Genomic DNA, 12,383 nt, shown 5'->3' with positions numbered 1-12,383 from the left:
TTTTATATTCAATCCCCCTTGTTATGAAGGCCAGCATCCCATTCGCCTTCCTGACCACCTGCTGCACCTGCAAGCTGGGTTTTTGCGACTCATGCACAAGGACCCCGAGGTCCCTCTGCACCGTCGCCTGCTGCAGTTTTTCGCCACGTAAGTAATAACCCTTCCTACCATTATTCCTACCAAAGTGGACCACCTCGCACTTGCCAACATTAAATTCCATTTGCCATTTCCTGGCCCATTCGCCCAGCCTATCTAGATCCTTCTGCAGACTCTCCACACCCTCCGCACAATTTGCCGTTCCACCAATCTTGGTGTCATCAGCAAATTTCGACACCCTACAGTCGGTTCCCTCCTCCAGATCATCTATATAAATGGTAAATAGCTGAGGCCCCAGCACCGACCCCTGGGGCACTCTACTAGTCACCATCCGCCAATCCGAATAGCACCCATTGACCCCCACTCTCTGCCTCCTATTTGACAACCAATCCTCTATCCACGCCAACACCCTACCCCCAACTCCATGTCCCCTGACCTTCTGCAATAACCTCTTGTGAGGTACCTTGTCAAACGCCTTCTGAAAATCAAGAAAGACCACATCCACCAGCTCTCCTCTATCCACCGCCCTAGACACATCCTCATAGAACTCCAGTAAATTTGTCAGACACGACTTCCCTTTAACGAAACCGTGCTGCGTCCGCTCTATCAAGCAATTCCTCTCAAGATGTCTCGCTATTTCCTCCTTGATGACGGATTCTAACATTTTACCTACAACAGACGTTAAACTAACCGGCCTATAATTCCCCGCCTTTTGCCTGGCACCCTTCTTAAACAACGGCGTAACATTAGCCGTTTTCCAATCTTCCGGCACTTCCCCGGAATCCAGCAACATCTGGAAAATAACCACCAAGGCATCCACTATCACCTCCACCATTTCTTTCAGAACCCTCGGATGCATTCCATCCGGTCCTGGGGACTTGTCCACAATCAGCCCCTCCAGTCTGTCGAGCACCGCCTCTCTAGTAACAGTAATGTCATTAAGACCCTCCAGTCCTACCACCTTTCCATCGCTAACACCCGGCAAATTATTCACATCCTCCTCCGTGAAGACCGAAACAAAAAAGTTATTCAAGACCTCAGCCATATCCCCATCCCCTACCACTAAGTCCCCCTTCTCATCCTCTAAGGGACCAACGTTCACCCTAGCCAGCCTCTTCCTTTTTATATATTTATAAAAACTCTTGCTAAATAAACTTTCAGATAAGATTGTGCCCACCTTGCTAAAATTGAACACTGTGGCATCAACATGAGGCCATTCATCCCCCCTGGCAAGTTCAACCATTCATTTAGGCTGTGGTTGTCCTGTATCTTAATTCCATTAATTTGCCAGTGAAGTTCCATCTTTATATATTTACCAGACATTAAACTATTAATCCCAGTTTTTAAATTTTATATTGACCTCTCAGTTCCATCAATTGGTGCAGGATGTGTAACCATGCCAGCCCAGTACCTTGGAAATGAAACCAAAAGAGAAAATGCTGGAAAATCTCAGCAGGTCTGGCAGCCTCTGTAAGGAGAGAAATGAGCTGACATTTCATGCCCAGATGACTCTTTGTCAAAGCTGTCAGCTGTTTTCTCTCCTCACAGATGCTGCCAGACCTGCTGAGATTTTCCAGCATTTTCTCTTTTGGTTTCAGACTATAGCATCTGCAGTAATTTGCTTTTGTACTTTGGGAATGAAGGTAGGTTTGAGGTAGCAATTGGGGCAAGGATGATCACAGCTTTGAAGAATTTCAGAATTACTGCAGTGCAGCAGGAGGGCATTTGGCCCATCACATCTACACTAGCTCTCTGAACGAGTAATTGATCAGCACCAAGCCTGCATATTCTTAACTTTCTGATCACGGTCCAATTCCCTTTTAAATGTTTCACTTGAATCTGCCTCTACTACATTGTCGGGCAGTGTGTTCCAGATCTGCCAGAGCATTAGAATGATAGAATCATACAGTGCAGAAGAGGCCCTTTGGCCCATCCAGTCTGCACCAACACATTAGAAACACCTTAAATCCCATCTGCCAGCACTCGGTCCATAGCCCTGAATGTTACAATGTGCCACGTGCTCATCCAGATACTTTTTAAAGGATGTGAGGCATCCCACCTCTACCGCCCTCCCATGCAATGCGTTCCAGATCTGTCAATGTACTCTGGACTGTCTGGTGCATTCCAGACCACCATGAGAGATCACCAAACCAGACTGGGGCAGGACTCCAGCTGCTTGCTGCATGAAAAAGCTTTTTTCTCATATCACTTTTGCTTACTTTGCCAATTACTTTAAACCTGTGCCCTCTCATTCTCAATCTTTCCCAAGATTGGAACAGTTTCTCCCTATCTGCTCTCTCCAGATCCCTCATGGTATTGAATTTCTTTATCTCAGCCTTCTTTTCTCCATGGAAAATAATCCCAATTTTTCCAACCAGAGCTGGGCCGAAAAGTGGCAGATGGAGTTTAACCCTGATAAGTGCAAGGTGATTCATTTTGGTAGGACAAACTTAAGTGCGGGTTACAGGGTCAACAGCAGGGTACTGAGGAATGTGGAGGAACAGAGAGATCTTGAGGTTCATATCCACAGATCTCTGTTCCACAGATCTCAGTGGTTAGCACTGCTTGCTGTGCAGTCACAGAGATCCAGGACGGACTTCCGACTTGGGTTAATGTCTGTGGGAGTTTGCACATTCTCCCCGTGTTTGCGTGGGTTTTCCCCGGGCACACCGGTTTCCTCCCACATCCCAAAAACGTGCTTGTTAGGCTGATTGGCGACAATAAATTGTCCTGTAATTGGATTTCCCTTAATTTGGTATAAATGTAACTCTCTAGATTCCCACCCTCATCATTATGGAAGGTTTCATGCACTCAGTACCAACAACCTGGCTCATCAGTAGGCCCATTTTAGATCTGGGATGACTCTAGACAGCTAGTTATACCATCTCTAGCTGAGACAACAGCTCATGTTCCTCAATCAAGATCAGTGGGACCTTGACTGTGGTTACGCGAGAGGTAGTCAAAACCGTCGACGAGCGACGTAAAGACTCGAACAAAGCACTCAATGAGTGTGTTAAAAATTGCCACTCAAGTGGATAGAGCCATGAAGATGGTCTTTAGTGTGTTAGCGTTTAGTAGCAGGGGGCTTGAGTTTAAGAGCCATGGGGTTATGCTGCAACTATACAGGACTTTGGTGAGACCACATTTGGAATATTGTGTACAGTTCTGGTCACCTCACTATAAGAAGGATGTGGAAGAATTGGAGAGAGTGCAGAGAATATTTACTAGGATGCTGCCTGGTTTGGAGGGTAGGTCTTATGAGGAAAGGTTGAGGGAGGTAGGGCTTTTCTCTTTAGAGCGGAGGAGGATGAAGGTGACTTAATAGAGGTTTATAAGATGATGAGGGGGATAGATAGAGTGGACGTTCAGAGACTATTTCCTCAGGTGGATGTAGCTATTACTAAGGGGCATAACTATAAGGTTCATGGTGGAAGATATAGGAGGGATGTCTGAGGTAGGTTCTTTACTTAGAGAGTTGTTGGGGTGTGGAATAGGCTACCTGCTGTGATAGTGGAGTCAGACACTTTGGGAACTTTCAAGCGGTTATTGGATAGGCACATGGAGCACACCAGAATGATAGGGAGTGGGGTAGCTTGATCTTGGTTTTGAACAAAGCTCAGCACAACACCGAGGGCCAAAGGACCTATACTGTACTGTACTGTTCTATGTTCTGTATTCACATTTCTCATGCATCTTTCCAATCCATTCACATTCTTCCTGAATTCTAATGCCCAGAACTAGACATAAAGCCTATCCACTGTGGGAAATTACCACTTCAGAGTCAGACTGGGGGTGGAACAATACAGTTTTATTTAATGAAGCTTCGTGGAGAAAAGGCACTGGCACTCTGCAGTACTGGGCAGCTGCCTTCTCTCAATAATACGATAGGAGCAGTTTATTTTTATACCTTTCAGAAATGGATAGTCTGGACATTAGCCATTTAACACATCGTTATAGTTGAGTAAAATCGATAGTTTAACACAGCGTTGCAGCCAGACAGATACAGACATTGGCATTTAACATTGCATTATTTCATAGAATGGATACATTTCCTCTATCAGTGGCTATCAATGACTTAGTTTTGCTCTATACATACAGTAATTAGTTTTCCTGCATTTATGTATTCCCGTCCCCATTTATGGCTAATCTCCTTATTGTCCTAGGTCTGTCCTTATCTTAAAAGTGTGTCAAGCTGTCTACTGGCTTCCTGCGGTATCTGATTCCTGCGTGTTTAATCTTAAATAACTGTCTGTACTGCATGTTTTTAATTTCAAGTAGCTGTCTGCACCAAAAGACAGTGCCTGCTTAATGTCTCTCTTCCAGGTAACTTTTTTATGTGCCAGGTAGCCAGCTTTGTGATTTTTCCCACTACACCACCATCTACAAGACACAAGTCAGGAATGTGATGGAATACTCCCTATTTGCCTGCATGGGTGCAGCTCCAACAACACTCAAGAAGCTTGACACCATCCAGGACAAAGCAGCCCTCTTGATTGGTACCACAACTACAAACATCCACTCCCTCCATCACTGACACTCAGTAGCAGCAGTGTGTATCATCTACAAGACGCACTGCAGCAATTCACCAAAGATCCATAGACAGCACCTTCAAACCCACGACCACTTCCATCTAGAAGGACAAGGGCAGCAGATACGTGGGAACACCACCACCTGCAAATTCCCCTCCAAGCCACTCACCATGCTGACTTGGAAATATATCGCTGTTCCTTCGCAGTCGCTGGGTCAAAATCCTGGAATTCCCTGCATAACAGCATTGTGGGTCAAACCATGCAGGGCATTCCAGCACATGGACTGCAGCGATTCAAGAAGGCAGCTCTCCATCACCTTCTCCAGGGGCAACTAGGGATGGGCAATAAATGCTGGCCAGCCAGTGATGCCCATGTTTGCTCCTATAAATTGTGCCCTTATCAATAAAGCCCAGAGTGCTATATGCTCCCTCAACCTCTCTGGCCTTCAGTGACTCATGCACAAATACACCCAGGCCCATCTGCTCCTGCACTCCATTTAGTATTGTACTTCTTATTTTATATTAACTCTCCATGTTCCATCTACAAACATGAATCACTTCACATTCATTTGCATTGAACTTTATCTGCCATCTATCCACCTGTTCCACCAACTTGTCTACCTCCTTTTGAAGTTCTCACGTTCACAAGTTGTGTAGCATGCAAAATCTTTTACACCAAGTTCTAGGTTGTTAATACATAGCAGGAAAAGCAAGGGTCTGAACACTGACACCTGGGAAATTCCACTATAAACCTTCCTCCATCCTGAGAAACACCATTAACCAATACTTTCTGTTTCCTATCACTCAGCCAGCTTCATGTCCTAGTTACTACTGTCCTTGAGCTCACAAGCCTGTTGTGGGCCACTTTATCAAATGCCTTTTGGAAGTTCATGAACACCGAGGATGTAACATTTGCAATTTTCTGGTTCTCTGGCACCTTTCCTGTGTTTAAGAAAGACTGAAAAACTACAATCAATGCCTCTGCAATTTCCACTCTCACTTCCCTCAGTATCTCATCTAATCCTTGTGTCTTATCCACTTCAGGTACAGGCTGCCTAACAATATCTTTCCTTATTCTAGTGTTGAATTACCTTCCCTTAGCTATCAGTCTCTTTTTGTACCCCCTCTTTGGCTCTCTTATTTAATTTTTCATCTCCACCTTTATCTTCTATATTCAACCTGATTTTCAATTATAGTTTCTGTACATCCTTTCTTTCCAGCACTGCAATATCCTTTCTTTCCAACACTGCAATGTTCTCTTGAATCCACAGTGCCACTAATCTCCTGAACATCTTATATCCAGTAATTTTAACAACTAGTGCTGCCCTTCCTTGAACCAGCTCTCTGTTAATGCCACATATCATATTTCCACATGTCAAGCTGCATCTGTAACTTTGTCATCTTATTAACTTCATTCATTCACACACAGTTGCATGTTTAATGGTAAACATGTTAAGATCTGATGTTCTTTACTCCTATCTCATTTCTGGAGTCTTCCAACCATTTCTCACATCATAATAAAAAATAACCAGATCAGTATGTGTGACCTGAGGTCTATAAAGGTCCCAGCCATTGACTCTGTCCACACTTCCTGCTGCCTCGGAAAAGCAGCCAGCATAATCAAGGACTCCATGCACCCGGATGTTCTCTGTTCTCTGTTTGAAATGTATATACTTTAACGCGAGGAGTATTCGCAATAAAGTGGATGAACTTGCAGCGTGGACCAGTACCTGGGACTTTGATGTTGTGGCCATTTCAGAGACGTGGATAGAGCAGGGTCAGGAATGGATGTTGCAGGTGCCGGGGTACAAGTGCTTTAGTCGGAGTAGAGAAGGAGGTAGAAGGGGGGGTGGAGTAGCATTATTGGTCAAGGACTATATCACAGTGTCAGAGAGGAAGTTTAATGAGGATTTGTCTGTTGAGGTAGTATGGGCAGAAATTAGAAATAGGAGAGGAGAGGTCACCCTGTTGGGAGTCTTTTATAGACCTCCAAAAAGTTCTAGAGAGGTTGAGGAAAGGATTGCAGAGACGATCCTGGTTAGGAGTGAAAGTAATAGGGTAATTGTTATGGGGGATTTTAACTTTACTAACATTGATTGGAATTGCTATAGCTCTAGCTCGTTAGAGGGGTCAGTTTTTGTTCAAAGTGTGCAGGAAGGTTTTTTGACTCAATATGTAGATAGGCCAACTAGAGGTGAGGCTATATTGGATTTGGTGCTGGGAAATGAGCCAGACCAGGTGCTAGACTTGGAAGTTGGTGTGCTTTTTGGTGATAGTGACCACAATTCGGTTACGTTCACCTTAGTGATGGAAAGGGATAGGCATGAACCTCGGGTCAGTAGTTTTAGCTGGGGGAAGGGTAATTATGAGGCCATTAGGAGAGAATTAGGAAGCATTGGTTGGACTAGGAGATTACAGGGACTAGGAACGTCTGAAATGTGGAGTTTTTTCAAGGAGCAGCTACTGTGGGTCTGTGATAGGTATGTCCCTGTCAGGCAAGGAGGATTTGGTAGGGCTAGGGAAGCGTGGTGCACAAAAAAAGTTGATTTGTTGGTTAGGAAGAAGAAGGAGGCTTATGTTCGGATGAGGCTTGAGGGCTCGGGTAGTGCAGTAGAAAGCTTTAGATTGGCTAGGAGGGAGTTGAAGAGGGAGTTAAGAAGGGCTAGAAGAGGGCATGAGATGACTTTGGCTGATAGGATTAAGGAGAATCCTAAGGCGTTCTATAGGTATGTCAAGAACAGAAGGTTGGTCAGGGCAAGATTAGGGCCAGTTACAGACAGTAGGGGGAAGTTGTGTGTGGAACCGGAAGAGATTGGAGAGGCATTGAACCATTATTTCTCTTCGGTGTTCACGCAGGACGATATGAATGTAGCTGAGGAGGTCACTGGGGTGAAGGGGTGTAAAATAGAAAGTATTGTAGTTGATACAGAGGATGTGTTGGATATTCTAGATGGGTTGAAAATAGATAAGTCCCCTGGTCCAGACGGGATTTACCCTAGGATTCTATGGGAGGCAAGAGAGGTGATTGCAGAGCCACTGGCTCTGATCTTCAGGTCGTCGTTGGTCTCTGGTATAGTACTGGAAGATTGGAGGACAGCGAATGTTGTCCCATTGTTTAAGAAGGGGAGCAGAGACTTCCCTGGGAATTATAGACCAGTGAGTCTTACTTCTGTAGTGGGCAAGGTTTTAGAAAGAATTATTAGGGATAGGATTTATAGTTATTTGGAGAGTAATGAATTGATTAGAGATAGTCAGCATGGTTTTGTAGCGGGAAGGTCGTGCCTTACTAACCTTATTGAGTTCTTTGAGAAGGTGACCAAAGAGGTGGATAGGGGTAAGGCAGTAGATGTGGTATATATGGATTTTAGTAAGGCGTTTGATAAGGTTCACCATGGTATGCTTCTGCAGAAAATGCAGATGTATGGGATTGGTGGTAATTTAGGTACTTGGATCAGGAATTGGTTAGCAGATAGGAGACAGAGGGTGGTGGTTGATGGTAATTATTCATCATGGAGTTCGGTTACGAGTGGTGTGCCTCAGGGATCTGTTTTGGGGCCACTGCTGTTTGTAATCTTTATTAATGATCTGGATGAGGGTATAGTTGGGTGGATTAGTAAGTTTGCTGATGACACCAAAGTCGGAGGTGTGGTAGATTGTGAGGAAGGGTGTCGAAGTTTGCAGGGTGACTTGGACAGGTTGCAGAGCTGGGCCGCGAGGTGGCGGATGGAGTTTAATGCGGAGAAGTGTGAGGTAATCCATTTCGGTAGGAATAACAGATGTGTTGAGTATAGGGCTAACGGGAGGACTTTGAATAGAGTGGAGGAGCAGAGGGATCTAGGTGTATGTGTACATAGATCCCTGAAAGTTGGGAATCAAGTAGATAAGGTTGTTAAGAAGGCGTACGGTGTCTTGGCGTTTATTGGTAGGGGGATTGAATTTAGGAGTCGCAGCGGAGGTTTATAAACCATATCCCTCTATTCCCATCCTATTCATGCATTTGTCCAGATGTCCCTTAAAAGTCACTATCATATCTGCTTCCACTACCTCCCCGGCAGCAAGTTTCAGGCACCCACAAACATATGTGTAAAAATCTTGCTTTGTACATCTCCTTTAAACATTGTCCCTCACATCTTAAACCTATGCCCCATAATAATTGACTCTTCCACACTGGGGAAAAGCTTCTAACTATAGACACTGTCCATGCCCCTCATAATTTTGTAGACGTCTGTTAGGCTTCTATCCTTTCCTTCTCCCCTATGTACTCAATGAATGGTATGTTTTGTCTGTATAGTGTGCAAGAAACAATACTTTTCACTGTGTCCCAATACATGTGACAATAATAAATCCAATCAAATCAAGCCCTGTGATTTTTGGCATATTGTACAGAGAGACAATAAGGAAGTATGATGAAAGGCTATGTCTTCACCCAAAAGAAAAACAAAGAATTCATGCTTGCATGAAGATCGTTTCGAGTACACCGATTTGGCTGAATGTAACTAAAATACATTTTTGGTATTGGATTCAAATTTTCTTACATCTTAGTGTATGGAATGCACTGAATGCGCTGCCAGAGGAGGTGGCAGAATCAGATACAATGGGTGGTATTTTACAGCCTTGTTCGTCCCAAAACCATAAAATCCCGTCTGAGGTCAATGGACCTTTAAGAACATAAGAACATAAGAAATAGGAGCAGGAGTAGGCCAACTAGCCCTTCGAGCCTGCCCCGCCATTCAATAAGATCATGGCTGATCTGTCGTGGCTCAGTTCCACCTTCCCGCCCTCTCCCCATAACCCTTAATCCCCTCTCTTATCAAAAACCCATCAACCCGCGTCTTTCTATCGTCCACCCCTCACCCGCCCCGATTTCCATAGCCAGCGGGGTGGTAAAATTCCAGCCAATAACAACATTTAAGAGGCATCTTAACAGATACATAAACAGGCAGGAAATAGAGGAATTGGACTGCATAGTGGCAAAAGATCTTTAGTTTCAAAAGGTGTCACGTGTCGGTTGCAGATTTGGTGGTCCAAACAGCCTGTTCCTGTGTTGTACTGTTTGTTGTTCTTTGATTTGTTTGAGTGTCTATAGTGAATACTGTTGGGTGGAGAATTTGAGGATAAAACTCAGTCCTCCTACAGCTGAGTCTGAAATGAAATGAATCTGGGATAATCCCAATATCATCTCTCATGGCATAAAGCACATAACAAAACTTCCAGTCGTGAGATACCAAACAAGTAACATTCAAACAACAACATCTTTAAACTTGATCTGATTGTGAAATGTTCCTGTTTCAGCTTCTCATTCTGGATTCTGCAAACATTTGGTCAATTGTTTTTAAGTTCCTCATGGCAAACACATAAAATAAGCGACAAAAAAGTTTCTGTTGAGTTTAAATAAGGAGTGGGCGGTTCCATGAGAGGACTGTGTGGAGAGGAGTAGCACTTTGTTACTGTAGTTAGAGTCTGCCTGCACCGAGTGTGTGAAATGTCCAGGGTGTCTCTCACCCCTCCGGAGCTGTACATCTCCACTCAGTCTCCCACCCCATGGCTTAGAGGTCGTTCCAAGAGTGACAGCTCAGCCTCAAGGCCGGAGAGAGCAAGCAGTCACCTGAGCTCAGGTAAATGGCATTGAGTGAGAGATTGAGATAGAGACAATGTGTAAACAACAATGTTCTGAATTTAACTCGCCTAAGTCATTTTTTGGGGATGAAAATCAGGCCTGATGTAACAGTATAAATGAAGCATTCTACTGTTGAAAAGAAAACTTGTTGCATTTTATATCCAGCCTTTATCACAGCAATGTTCCAGATTCAAGTACTGGATACATCAATAACCTTTCCTTTTGTATTGGTACAATTGCAGTTTAATATATTTTAAAAGTGTGTTGTGAATTTAAAATATAAATGCATTTCAAAAGTGCGCGAAAAACCTGTTCTAACTAATTTTAGCCGACCACAGTAGAATTTCTGTTTATAGTCAAAAACTGGGGCTCTGGTTTCCTGTCTCTCTCTACTTCAGTAGACTGTCTTTATTTTTAATTAATTTGTTCAGATGCTCTGTTCTCTGCTGTTTCTCAGTTCTGTAGGATTTTGTTTAAAAGCAAAGTAAGCCCTGGCTACTTTTCATTCAGGAACTCTCTGAAAGCCTTTTGAAATGTTTCACAAGATTTGATAAATTTAACTCCACAGGCTTCAGCCAACACAATTTCTTTTCATTTATTTTTAACAATCTGCTTGGAAGACAGTGTTCATGCTTGATTCTGCAAGAAGCAAAAACCTGAATTTATAAAACATCCTTTTAAAGCGGAGAACTATCCCAAGGCCCTTCGAGAGGCGTAATCAAGTAACTAAAATGTGAAATCAAAAGAGGTGTTAGGAAGTGGTATTAAAAGCTTGATCAAGGAGTTGGATTTTAAGTTGGATCTTGAAGGAGGGAGAAAGAGGGCAGATGACTAGACAGAGGGAATTTCAGTTCTTAAAGCCTTAGCAGCTGAAGGCATGGCCACCAATGGCAGAGAGACAAATTCAAGGCTATGTAAGTGTCTGGTGTTAGAAGAATGCAATGAACTCAGAAGGTTTGGACTGGAGGAGGTCACCAGACAAAGAGAGCTCAGACAATTGATGGAAATTTTAAAAAATGATAGATAAGGCTAGAAATATTCTATATCCATTTTTCAGGATGTTGGTAACACTGTGTGAATGACATTTATTGTGAATCCCTAGTTATCCTGGGAACCGTGTAGTTGGAGTCACATGCAGGAGTCTAAGGGTTGGGGAGGGGTGGGGTGACAAGCTTCCATCGCAGAAAGATGATATCACTTGGGTTTTTTATGTCAATTCAACTGTTCCTTTACTTTTTTTCTGGATTCCCGTGGGAGAATTAAACTCCAAACATCTGGGAGGTTAGTTTATTACCATGTCCATACACAACTGTAAAGGCGAACCCTGGTCATCTAGCACAGAAAGTCGCAGCTTAGACTGATTGTCTTGGTGTAACTTGTGTTTATAATTTCATTTCAGATTGTTGACAGCTGAAATCTTCTCTGATTCTGGTACGAGTATATGAGAAGTTGCAGGCGGGGAGATCAGTCATCACCCCAAAACATTAATCTGTCTGCTCTCAGCTGCAGTGAGGCCAGCTGTGTTTGCTCAGGTTTTCTGTGGTTCCTGTGAAAGGAGTTCACTGATGTACCTTGAAGAGTTTTTTGTTCAGATGGGTTGCAAGTTCCTGGGTGCATCCTATGAACAGTCAAACTCCATTGTCACATTTAGATATCCTTTTGACCTTTACAATGGTGATACACAATTCTCAAGGATAGTTTAATATTCACTGTGAAAGGTCATGGCCAGAGGTGTAGATGTGAGGTGGCAACTCCCTGTTGCTTATTCAACTCCTTCACACTGACTAGTTTGCTGCTATTACATTTCATTTCTGTCTCCTCCCAACTTATGTTATGTTTTGTTTTGTATGAATCAGGAATAAAGAGATAATGACTGCAAATGGCATCACCATCGGAGATGTGGGGGTGCTGTCCTGTTGGGATGTGTTACTCAGACAACAATGCCCTTTAGTATTTCAATTTTGGACACTTCCCCATGCCCCATTCACTCCCCCCCCCCCACAACCCGCAAGATGTTTTGTGAATGTAGTCCAAATGACAGCAGTGTGAAATCATTTCAGATGAGAACTAGTTCGGAAGGAGTGTGAGTGACAAGAGCAGGATATGCACTGTTTCCAGAGCAGGAATTCAACAGCGATGAAA

This window comes from Carcharhinus amblyrhynchos, chromosome 12 (assembly GCF_965287045.1).
Source record: "Carcharhinus amblyrhynchos chromosome 12, sCarAmb.v2.hapA, whole genome shotgun sequence".
In the NCBI taxonomy this organism is placed as follows: Eukaryota; Metazoa; Chordata; class Chondrichthyes; order Carcharhiniformes; family Carcharhinidae; genus Carcharhinus; species Carcharhinus amblyrhynchos.
The sequence above is the reverse complement of the archived record's forward strand: the minus strand, read 5'-3'. Positions refer to the sequence as shown.